The following is a 10,034-nucleotide window of genomic DNA, read 5'->3' on the forward strand; positions in this document are numbered from 1 at the left end:
TCTGTGCTCCCAGAAGGGACAGGACCTTAAGTGGACAGGATCCTTTTAAATTGCCACGCTCTGGGGCAAGTGTCTCCTTTATCCTCCCTCCTTTTCCTCTTATAGGCCCAGCTCAGGTTTTATACAGAGCATAGAGGATCTGCAAGAGCAAAATCAGGTGGTGCTAGGGGATAATGAGATCTATACCAGTGTTGAGTCAACACAATTTTGTTCTTCCCCAGATGACATTAATTTCCTCTCGCAAACTGAGGCTAATTGTCTACATGGGAATTCAGATTATTCCAAAGGGATAGACCTCTCTGCTCCCCACTATGGCAATGTAGACAGTATCTAGTACTCCAAAGGTGTCCAAATGCTTTCCAGTGATGAACCTCACAACATTTTAGTGAGAAAAGCATCATCACCCCCCATTCTACAAAAAAGGGAAGGCACAGAGAAACTGACAGACTCATCTTCAAAAGGTGCTCAGTCTTTGACTCTTCTGGAATGTGTCCGGTGTTCGCCACTTCTGAGCTCAGTTCCTAGCATTCTTGTCCAGTGCTACACAGCAAGAACGTGCAATGAGGAACCACACCCAGACTCTACTCCCAGTCCATGCTTTAGCCACTAGACCATGTTCTTGTCTTATTTTGTTTTAGGACATATTAGTAAAATAGCAGCATCATAAATGTAGTACACTAAAATGGATACTAATGAAATGGTTAACGTGGCCTGGGCCCACTAGTGAAGGCATGAACCAGCATCAATGACTACATTTGACCAAGGACCTGGGTGATCCTAAGCCTGCTACAAGACATCCATAGCACTAAGACTGAAGGTGATGACAATTGACAAGATGGTCCATCCTCTATTGTAGTCTGCTACTATCAAAAGCTTTCGATGCAAGAGAGCCAATTATTAAAACTACATCCTTGCTTCTGAATTACAGGAAACAAATTAGATTTGACTTGCTGTCACTCTGCTTCAAAAGAGTGAATTGAGAGTTTTTTTGATAAATGCAGCATCTTTACTTATGCAGCATCTTTACCCAAGATCAGAATCCCTTCTCTCTCTGATAACCTGATCTTTCATAAGTTTCAAGGAAGCCATATCAAAATGTGGAAGAAAATTAGCAACAATATTTGCACCATCAGTGCAGCCTCAGCAGAAGCGTGGAGACAAGATTAGAAGAATTCTCTGTAGCTCCTTACAGTTAGCGCTAAACAGTAGGCAGAAGGAATTCAACAACATGGGTCTGCTTTCATGATGAAAACTATTATGTCAAAATCAAAATTGCAGGTGAAAATATTCAAACCTTGTTTAGGGAAGGACAGTCTCCAGCTGGCAGTGAGCAAGGGCCTGTATCTCTGGCAGCTGCTCAATGAAAGTTGAAGGTGTTCAAAACCTTGCAAGATTAGCCCCTAACATTTCTAATCATAGAGTCTTAGTATGTGTTCCATGTTTCAATCTCAAACTTGAGATGAAACTTTCTGCTCTTTGGCTTTTATGTGTATGCATAAAGTATATAAAAAGAAGCAACTTCTAACATCTTACTGAAGTGTAACATTATGTAATTGAACTAAGAAGCATGAAATAGAAGTTTAGAGATAAGGAAGGGGGAAAAAAAATCCCAGAAAGGTTGGAAAGCAGGGAAAGAGAATACCTATGTCAAAAGGTTATGTTTTTTTTTCCTTCAGCATTGTATTAAGCCTCTTCCAAGCTGTCTACAGAATTAACTGCTAGCTCTTTTTTTTTTTCTGTGTGTGGGTTATTTTTTAAAAGAAACATTTTTTTTTTTTAAAAAGAAACAAATACAAAGATGCTGTTTAAGGAGGCAGGAATCACATTTTTTCACGACAACTTCTGTCCTAAGAGATATACCAGAAGCTATTTCTTTTATCTTCCCTACACTGGTCTAGACAGTAGGTTAACTAACTTCTAACAAGCAGTGTAAAATGACTGTAAGCTTCCTTATTTCTGATCATTCGCTTAGGCAGGTCAGAAAAGCACTCAGAATCTGTTTTACTGGTCAAAGCCCAAATGAGTGACACAGTTTCAGCATTTACTGATGAATAGCATGCTGAAAACAACAGACAAGTAAGAGGGCTTGAAATCTACAGTTAACTGGAAGGTTCAAATAATAAACGGAGAAATTATTTAGAAGTTAATTGGGAGTAAAAATAGGAATAATGGGCCTAAATTAAGAAAGGAAAACTGAGTGCATATATTAGGAAAATTTTTGTCAGCAAAAATGATACATTAGTGCATGGAACAGTCGCTGAAGCAGATCCCCAAGAGATTTAAAACTAGTCTGTATAAAGCATAGGGAAATTCTGATTCATAGAGTTTAAGGCCCATGGGCTGGATCTGGTCCCCTGCTTAATTTGATCCAGCCCATGGCAAGTCTCCACACTGAAGACTAGAAACTCCAAGCATTGGCTATCCCTGTGGGTTGAAGCACAAGCACAAGCTGGCCCAAACTGGGCAAGACCTGGCACTCCCAATTTGAATGTGTGTGAGGGATGGGGTGATTTTTGTTGTTGTTGGTTTTATTTTTTTGCTTCTCGCTTAGGAGTACGTGAGAGCGAGGGGGTTGTTTGCTTGTGTATGGACAAGTATAGAACAGGACACCAATATGTCTATACTGGCAAAGTGTTACCACCGTAGACCTGGCCTTGGGATGGCTTTTCTTCCATAGCTATGCCCAACAGGATCCTATCACCAACTGTACTCAATCTCCCCTTTCAATACCGACAGCTGAGGGAGCACTGTTGCCTTCTCACAATGGTGGGATCATGAGCACTTTGGGCAACAGAACAACTGAAGTATGATGGTACTCTGCCAAACAGCTCCTATCACATGAACACCAGCAGCAGTGCTCTACTGCTTACAAACATTGCCTTCCCAGCAGCCACTCAACACACAGGGCTCTCCAGAGTTCTGATGCTCTTTGTGTAAGCTTGAACAGCTTTTCACACCATCAGCAAAGCCTGGCTGGATGGCACGGTTGTTCCATTTTCCTCTCATGGAACGTTCCACTATGGAGGGAGGGGAGCAAGAGAGCTGAAAGTAAAATGTGGAAAAATAACCACAATCTTTATAAACAAAAGTCTAGAAAATAGACTCATATTCATTCACATTATAGGGACAGAATTCAATCAAGAAATTCTTATGGGGTACGTGGTCATCATAACTCTAGTTGCATCATTTTGTCCTTTTAACAGAGTGAAACACATTTCTGTGAAGGAGGCTCATGGAATTCTCTATTTATCATCCATGCTCTTAGCCCAGGAGATATGTGAGGCACAGATCTTTCATCAGATCCTCCACTGAATTTCACCCAGTGTGTTGCATTTAGCTGTACACAATACACAGATCTGCTTCCTCACAATTTGCTTCCAGTTTCCTCCTCAACATGTCTTGCCCAGACACGCTCGCTGTCAGCTCCTGCAAATCTGTTCCCACTACCAAACATGAAGATCCCCACTGATTCCTGGACAGCTGAATGGCAGCAGTAGCACAGGGCTGTCCTGGATCAACAGCTTAATTTCATAAGGCAGAGATGTGCTCTCACATGGGTGAATTTCAAGATCCTTTTTTGCATTGATTGCAATGTGTTTAACATTGTAATGCAAGTATTAATCTATTAGAGTGCATGTCCTCAAAGGTACCTCTTATGTAGGGTTGGAAGGATTAGAATTTTATCAGTAAGTGTTTTTATGGTAAAATGTTAATTTCACTATATACACACAATTGATGAAAAATATTTCCATCGATAATGTATCCATCTATAGATTTCTGTTAAGAAAACTGCTCCCTGAGAAATTATTAGAGCTGGATTTAAGGCTATGTACTTTGCATGTTCTGGCGGGAAGTTGACACTTTGTGTTTTAATGGCTATACAGTTTTAATCTTTGAATTGTAACAACTACTTCATTAAATAATTATTTCTGAAACTCTCCAAATTTCCTGCAACTGAAAATTTATAACAAAGACCTTAAAACTCATAATTTTATACAGCTGTGAAAATTTGTAAGATAAAAAGCTTACAAATAAACATTGATATTACCGGTCAAAATTAATACCATGGAAATTGAATTGTCACGTTTATTGTAATAAGTGTCCTGGTGTTGGCTATATAGGTTGGCTGTGTCTAGACTGCACCCCTTTTGCAGAAAAGGGATGCAGATTAGACACAGCGCAATTGCAAATGAAGCGGGGATTTAAATCTCCCACGCTTCATTTGCATGAACATGGCTGCCGCTTTTTTCTGGCTCGGGGCTTTGCCGGCAAAAAGCGGCAGTCTAGATGGGGATCTTTCAGAAAATAAACCCACAACCACTCACTCCCACCGAACACACATCTTGTGTGGTTACTACCAAGAACAACCAAGCTGGGAACAAATGGGAAGACAGCAGAGGCTGCTCTGCAAAAGCAGCCGCCTGCTACCCAAAGTAGAGAGAGGCAGTCCCCGAGGCAACACACTGGCCAGGAGGGGGGGGGAAGAAGAGGGCGCCTGTGGTTGCATGCAGAAGCTGGGCAGTGGGAGTGGCTGGGACTCCCAGCTACTCCCCTCACCCATGCCAGGCTTTTGTATGCTACCACAGGCTCCCAGAGCCGATTGTGTCCCCGCCTCCCAGCCACTCCCCAGCGCCCAGCTGGAAAAACAGAAAATACCAGACATTGCACATGTCCGGTATTTTCTGAATTTTTTTACCGGAGAGAGGGCACAAAAACCAGACTGTTCAGTAGAATACCGGATACCTGGCAACCCTAAGTGGGCCGCCTTCATGGTCCTCCATCTCAGGGGGCTACAAGACTGTCAGAAGCGAGATGGTCTCCCCGGATAAGGTAATTTCGTTAACTGCACTTGTGTATCTACAATGTATAGGGTGTGCCAACTGAACCATAGCTTTGATTGGATGCAGAGGAAACACTCAGCTCTCACAGTCAGTGTGTGTAATCAGCACGCATCTTTCTTCACGTGCTCTTGCTCTACATGCAGGTCACTTTAGTAATATCGATAGGGGGAAAAAAAATCTATGTAGATAGAAACCAGCAGAACCTGGTAACCTTCCACATGGGCAACAGCAAACAAAATGTCTCGCAAGCCACACATAGAACGCTGGTGGGCTGCATGTGGCCCACCACTGGTGTGGACAGTACCTACGCTGAAGCGAGATATTTCTCCCAAAGGTATTGTTAATCTATCTCAATGAAAGGCAGTAACTAGGTTGAAAGAAGAATTTTTCCTTTAACCTAGCACTGGCTACTTCAGAGGTCAGACTGGCTTAACTGTATCACTCAGGGATATGGATTTTTCACACGCCTAAGTGACATAATGGGCCAATCTAACTTTTTAGTGTATGCCGGGTCAGTGTTGCCAATTTTCACAATTTTATCTCTAGTCTCAGTATTTGACACAAGACATGTAAATATCATCTTTCATATAGAGTGAGATCCTTGTGGCTGGAGAGAACAGCTTGAAAACATGAACCCTAGAGGCTCAAAATGCCAGGATACGTACAAAGAACCAAAAGTATATTGTTCTTAAAAAAAAAATCTAATTTTTGTAAGTCAAACATTAGGATATTTTGGGGGCTGATTTATGATTTTTGAATGAGTGAGGATAGTCGCACTCATACTGATCTCTCCTGGATGGTGCAAACACCCTCTTCATTTCATCCAGGTTTTGCTCTATATTAAGGCATATGGCAGGGGTGGCCAACCTGCAAAGAGCCACAATAGTTGAGGGGGGAGGGGAAGGGAGAGGAAAAATTGTCGAGGGGGAAAAAAAAAAAGACGCTGCACCTTTAAAAACAACTCTGGGTGGCTTTTTGGCCACATCAGGCTCCTGGTTGGTCGGCACCATTTTGCTTTTTGCCACGCTGGACGGTGAGCACAGGGAAATTGGGCCGTTTTAGGTGCACAGGGGAGGCTTTGCGAGCCACACTTGAAGGGGGAAAAAGCCATATGCGGCTCACAAACCACGGGTTGGCCAGCCCTGGCCTATGGAAATAAAATGCTATGTCCATAAAAGCTGTTGCACATTAAGAACATTTTCAGTGCAGTTTTGGGAATCAAAAGGGCCTTCATAGCTTAAAGTGTATTATCAAAATAAATAGGCACTGAGTAACAAGCAGATGTGTAATAAATTTCAGAATTATAAATTTTTGTATCTACTATATATTTGCCAGTGTGTGTGTATGTGTCTGTTCAAGAACTCTTCCTAATCGGTAAGAGCTAGGATTACCAAATTCGGTATACAGCTTTGTTTTATCATAACTTAAAGCAAGAGAAGACTTTGTTTGTGCCGGGAAAATGGGATGTGCCCAGAATGGGATGTCTTCTCATAAAACCACATAGGAAAGAGAATCACTAGGTAGATGAAAGAGGCTGTCTGGGGGTGTGCCAAACCTGAGCCTCCCACCCCCAGCTACCCTTTAGGCAGAGCAAGGGGAGCTAACGCATCCTCCCCCGCCTCTGGTGCTGATTCGTAGGGAAACATTGCTGGCTGTTCCCCTTCATCAGAGAACATAGGGAAAAATGCACAGTTTGCTGCATTCCTCACTCTGGCTGGAGAGCGCAGGGGGCAGATAAACCTGGATCTGTCTCAGCTGGGGGACATGAACCCTTCCCCTGGCTGTGCCCACAGGAGCTGCAGAGGCCATGGAGAGACATTTCTCACCTGGCCCCAAGCTGCTACAGTGAAAAAAGGCTGGGATAGTCCTCTCTCTCTCTGGGAAAGTCTGTATACTGAACCCCTCATCCTCAGCCCACCCCAGAGCAATAATTCAAATGAAGTATGTGCATTTTCATTTTATTTTTCCAAAAAACAAAAATTGAGTTAAGAAGCAGAGCAATGCTGGGTAAACCTTCTAGTGGTTTATAACAAACAAAAAAATTAATTACAGCTGATGTAACACTCATATACACATCTGCACACCACTCTGGCTATATCTACACTGCAGTTCTTTTTCAGAAAAAGGTATGCAAATTGTGAACCGCAATTTGCATATCTTTTTCCAATTCTTTTTTTGGAAGAGGCTTTTCCAACATGTGGCCCCTCTACATGGGACCAAATGTGGGAAAAAACTCCTCTTTTGGAAGAGCCCTTATTCCTCATAAAATGAGGAATACAGGGCTTCCGAAAGAACGCGCCTGCTTTTTCAGAAACTGATCCAAAAAATGGATGTGTTCCCTGGACGTGGCAGAGTTTTTCCGGGATAGCCTCAGTTAATTCCTTTGGTGGGTTTAAATTCAGATCTATATTATTCTTGTGTTTAGTTGTATTACTTATTTTAAATGTGTACATATGCTTCCACCAGACAGGTTCACAAATTAGGGCAAAATGTCAGTCAAGTGATACTGAAGTACGGAAAAAAATCCTTTTTAAAGCCAAAATCTAAAATACACAGTCTTGACTGAAAACTTAAACCTAATTTTCCTATTATCCAACAGACATACCCTCAATTCTGAAGGGATCTGGTTTTGCTGCAATTCTGCCATAAATTATACCCATTAGATTCTTTATTTATTTCCAATAGGGGTTTTTTTGTCCTTCAAACTCAGTGGGGATTTTGAACAGTAATTTGGGCCAGGATAAAAACAAAAAATCAAACCACACCCAAAACATTAACTGTGCTGCAGCTAAGATTCTCTGTGAGAATATTCAAGAAAAGGGGGAGTAAAAAGTGAAGTCATGATACATGCAAATATTGTGATGTCATTTCTGGCATTAAAACCAGGAACTTGCACAGGGACAAGCAGATCCAGGCCTGGTCAATAGCAGTCAGATACTTTGGGGATTAAGGGGAAAAAATGATATCTTTATTACATTCATGTGCTGTCTTTGGATATAGTTTCACCAGCAAAAAGAACAAACAGATGTGATGGTACTAACATTTAATACTAAAGCCAGCATATTCGTTTTATACATGCTGCTTAGAAAATATATATTTATCAGAATTTGTAGAAGAGGATTTTTGGAACTGGTGAGGAATTATTTAGCCAGGAATGGGTTATTTTCAAACACTTTCAACTAGCAATCTACTTGGAGAAAACCTGAGAGAGTTTCTGCTCTGTATGTGGAACAGCAGGTGGGAACTTAGCATTCATTTTATACATGAGTAATCCACACAGATGCCAATTGGACCACTTATATGCTCACATTTAAACACGTGCTTAAGTGCTTTTCTGGGACTATAAGGGTACATCTACACAGCAGGGCTAAAGTTGGAATAAGCTACACAACTTCAGCTATGTCAATTGAGTAGCTTAAGCTGAAATACCTTACTTCAGCTTTTGGTGCGGTCTACACAGCAGAAAGTCAAAGGAAGAACACTTTTCCTTCAACTTCCCTTACTCCTTGTAAAATTAGGGTTACCATGAGTTGGAGTAAGAAGTCCTCTAGCTTGATATTATTTTGGAATAAAAGCTTATAGTGCAGATGCGCATTTTGTTATTTCGGAATAACATTGGTTATTCCGAAATAATGCTTCTGTGTAGACATACCCTAAGGGTTCTGGAAGAGGGGATGACCAAGTGAAATCTTCCACCTGTCTCTGGTAGAAGTTTTGGAAAGAATGAATAGGTTAAAAGGAATAGAAATAAAATAAAGGTGTTCAAACTTGAAAAAGCTTCTTAGCATTTAATTTTTCAACTGTCATACCATGGAGTACATTTGCTTTCTTTGAGGAAATTAATAAATAGTTAAAGTTATGAATATAAATGGTTTTACTGGGTTGTTAAGAGCCTCATACCTGAGACTGAAGCTTAACCCATAGCAATGAGAGTATGAAAAAAGAGCATAGTTTTAATACAGCGGAGGCAAACTACCTGTACATAAACTGAAAAGAGATCACAGAGCACTTCCACAACTAGAATATTTCCTTTTTATAAAAGGAGTTTGAATAGTTATCATTTTAATGTGGTAGGCCCTGATTGAGGAAAGAATTTACCTAAAGCTTCATACACTTGAAGATAAGCATGCTTTTTTAAACAAGTAGTATTTCACTGGTGACAAAGCACCTGTGAGAGCTCCATAACTACCTGGTGATGTTAAAAAAGACCTTTTTCCAAGATATATATTCTTGTTGATAGTCATCTGATGCTTTGTGGCATTGCTGCCCTGGGACATAAATGTAATGAGATAGTGAAATATAAAGCTCTTCTAAATATAAAGTTATTTTTTGATTGAATACCTACTTAGCTCTCCTTCCCCTCTTCTTCAGTATCTTCCCCACCCCTGTCTAGTTAAAACTTGAAGTATAAAGTGTTGTTTTTGTTTAGTTTTCTCTTTTGGCAAGTCTTCAATCCTGTACAGTTCCAAACCTCTGCAAACAGCATCCGTATTGACAAGATCAGGAACTTTCATTCAAAAAGTTACCAGAGAAGATCAATGAAAGGAAAATATGTACGATGTCCCTTTAAAAAAGCAGGCTTTGCGGAAGGCTGGATTCCCACAGTCAAAGCAAACAAAAGGCACTCAGGAAATAGTTGAGGGCAGAGATCCCCTCATGTCTTTGAAGTCAATCAATCAGGTGGAACTCCTCAGCAAATCACAATTTTCCTTCCTGAGAACCAAGTTTTATTCCTATCCACACAGAAGGAGGGGGAAAAAAATCTGTCTCCCCCCCACACTCAAGGCAGCCAGAATAGACCCCAAATTACAGATGTGATGCTTTAGAAAAATCAAACAAAAAAAAACCTGCCAGGAATCTGGAAGTCTCTTCCCAAAAGTGGATGAAAGATGCTAAGAGACAAGTTTACCAAGATCTCTGACCACTAACGTTGTCTTTAAAAAGCAAGTGGCAACAAAAGCACTGAAAACACCACCACCAGCAACGAAGATTAACATCTGAGGGGATGGTTTAAAGCACCAGCCACTAAGGGACTTTTTTAAGGAAGAAAAGAGGGATGCACTCAGCAGAGAGAGAGAGAGCAACTCAGTTTGAAGGATGATCAGTGTCGTGGCAAGTTGTATTTGGTGGTAGCGTGTTGGGGTAGGGGTGTCAACCTCTGCCCACCTCAGCAGAGAAGCACCTTCTGGCTCA

At 41.1% G+C, this 10,034-nt stretch overlaps 1 protein-coding gene across 3 annotated transcripts in view; it reads right to left on the reverse strand.

Moving 5' to 3' along the window:
• The window catches only part of ZHX2 (zinc fingers and homeoboxes 2), a 117,355-nt gene that overhangs the window by 106,216 nt on the left and 1,105 nt on the right, over positions 1–10,034 (reverse strand). The window lies entirely within an intron of this gene.

This window comes from Pelodiscus sinensis, chromosome 2, assembly GCF_049634645.1.
Source record: "Pelodiscus sinensis isolate JC-2024 chromosome 2, ASM4963464v1, whole genome shotgun sequence".
In the NCBI taxonomy this organism is placed as follows: domain Eukaryota; kingdom Metazoa; phylum Chordata; order Testudines; family Trionychidae; genus Pelodiscus; species Pelodiscus sinensis.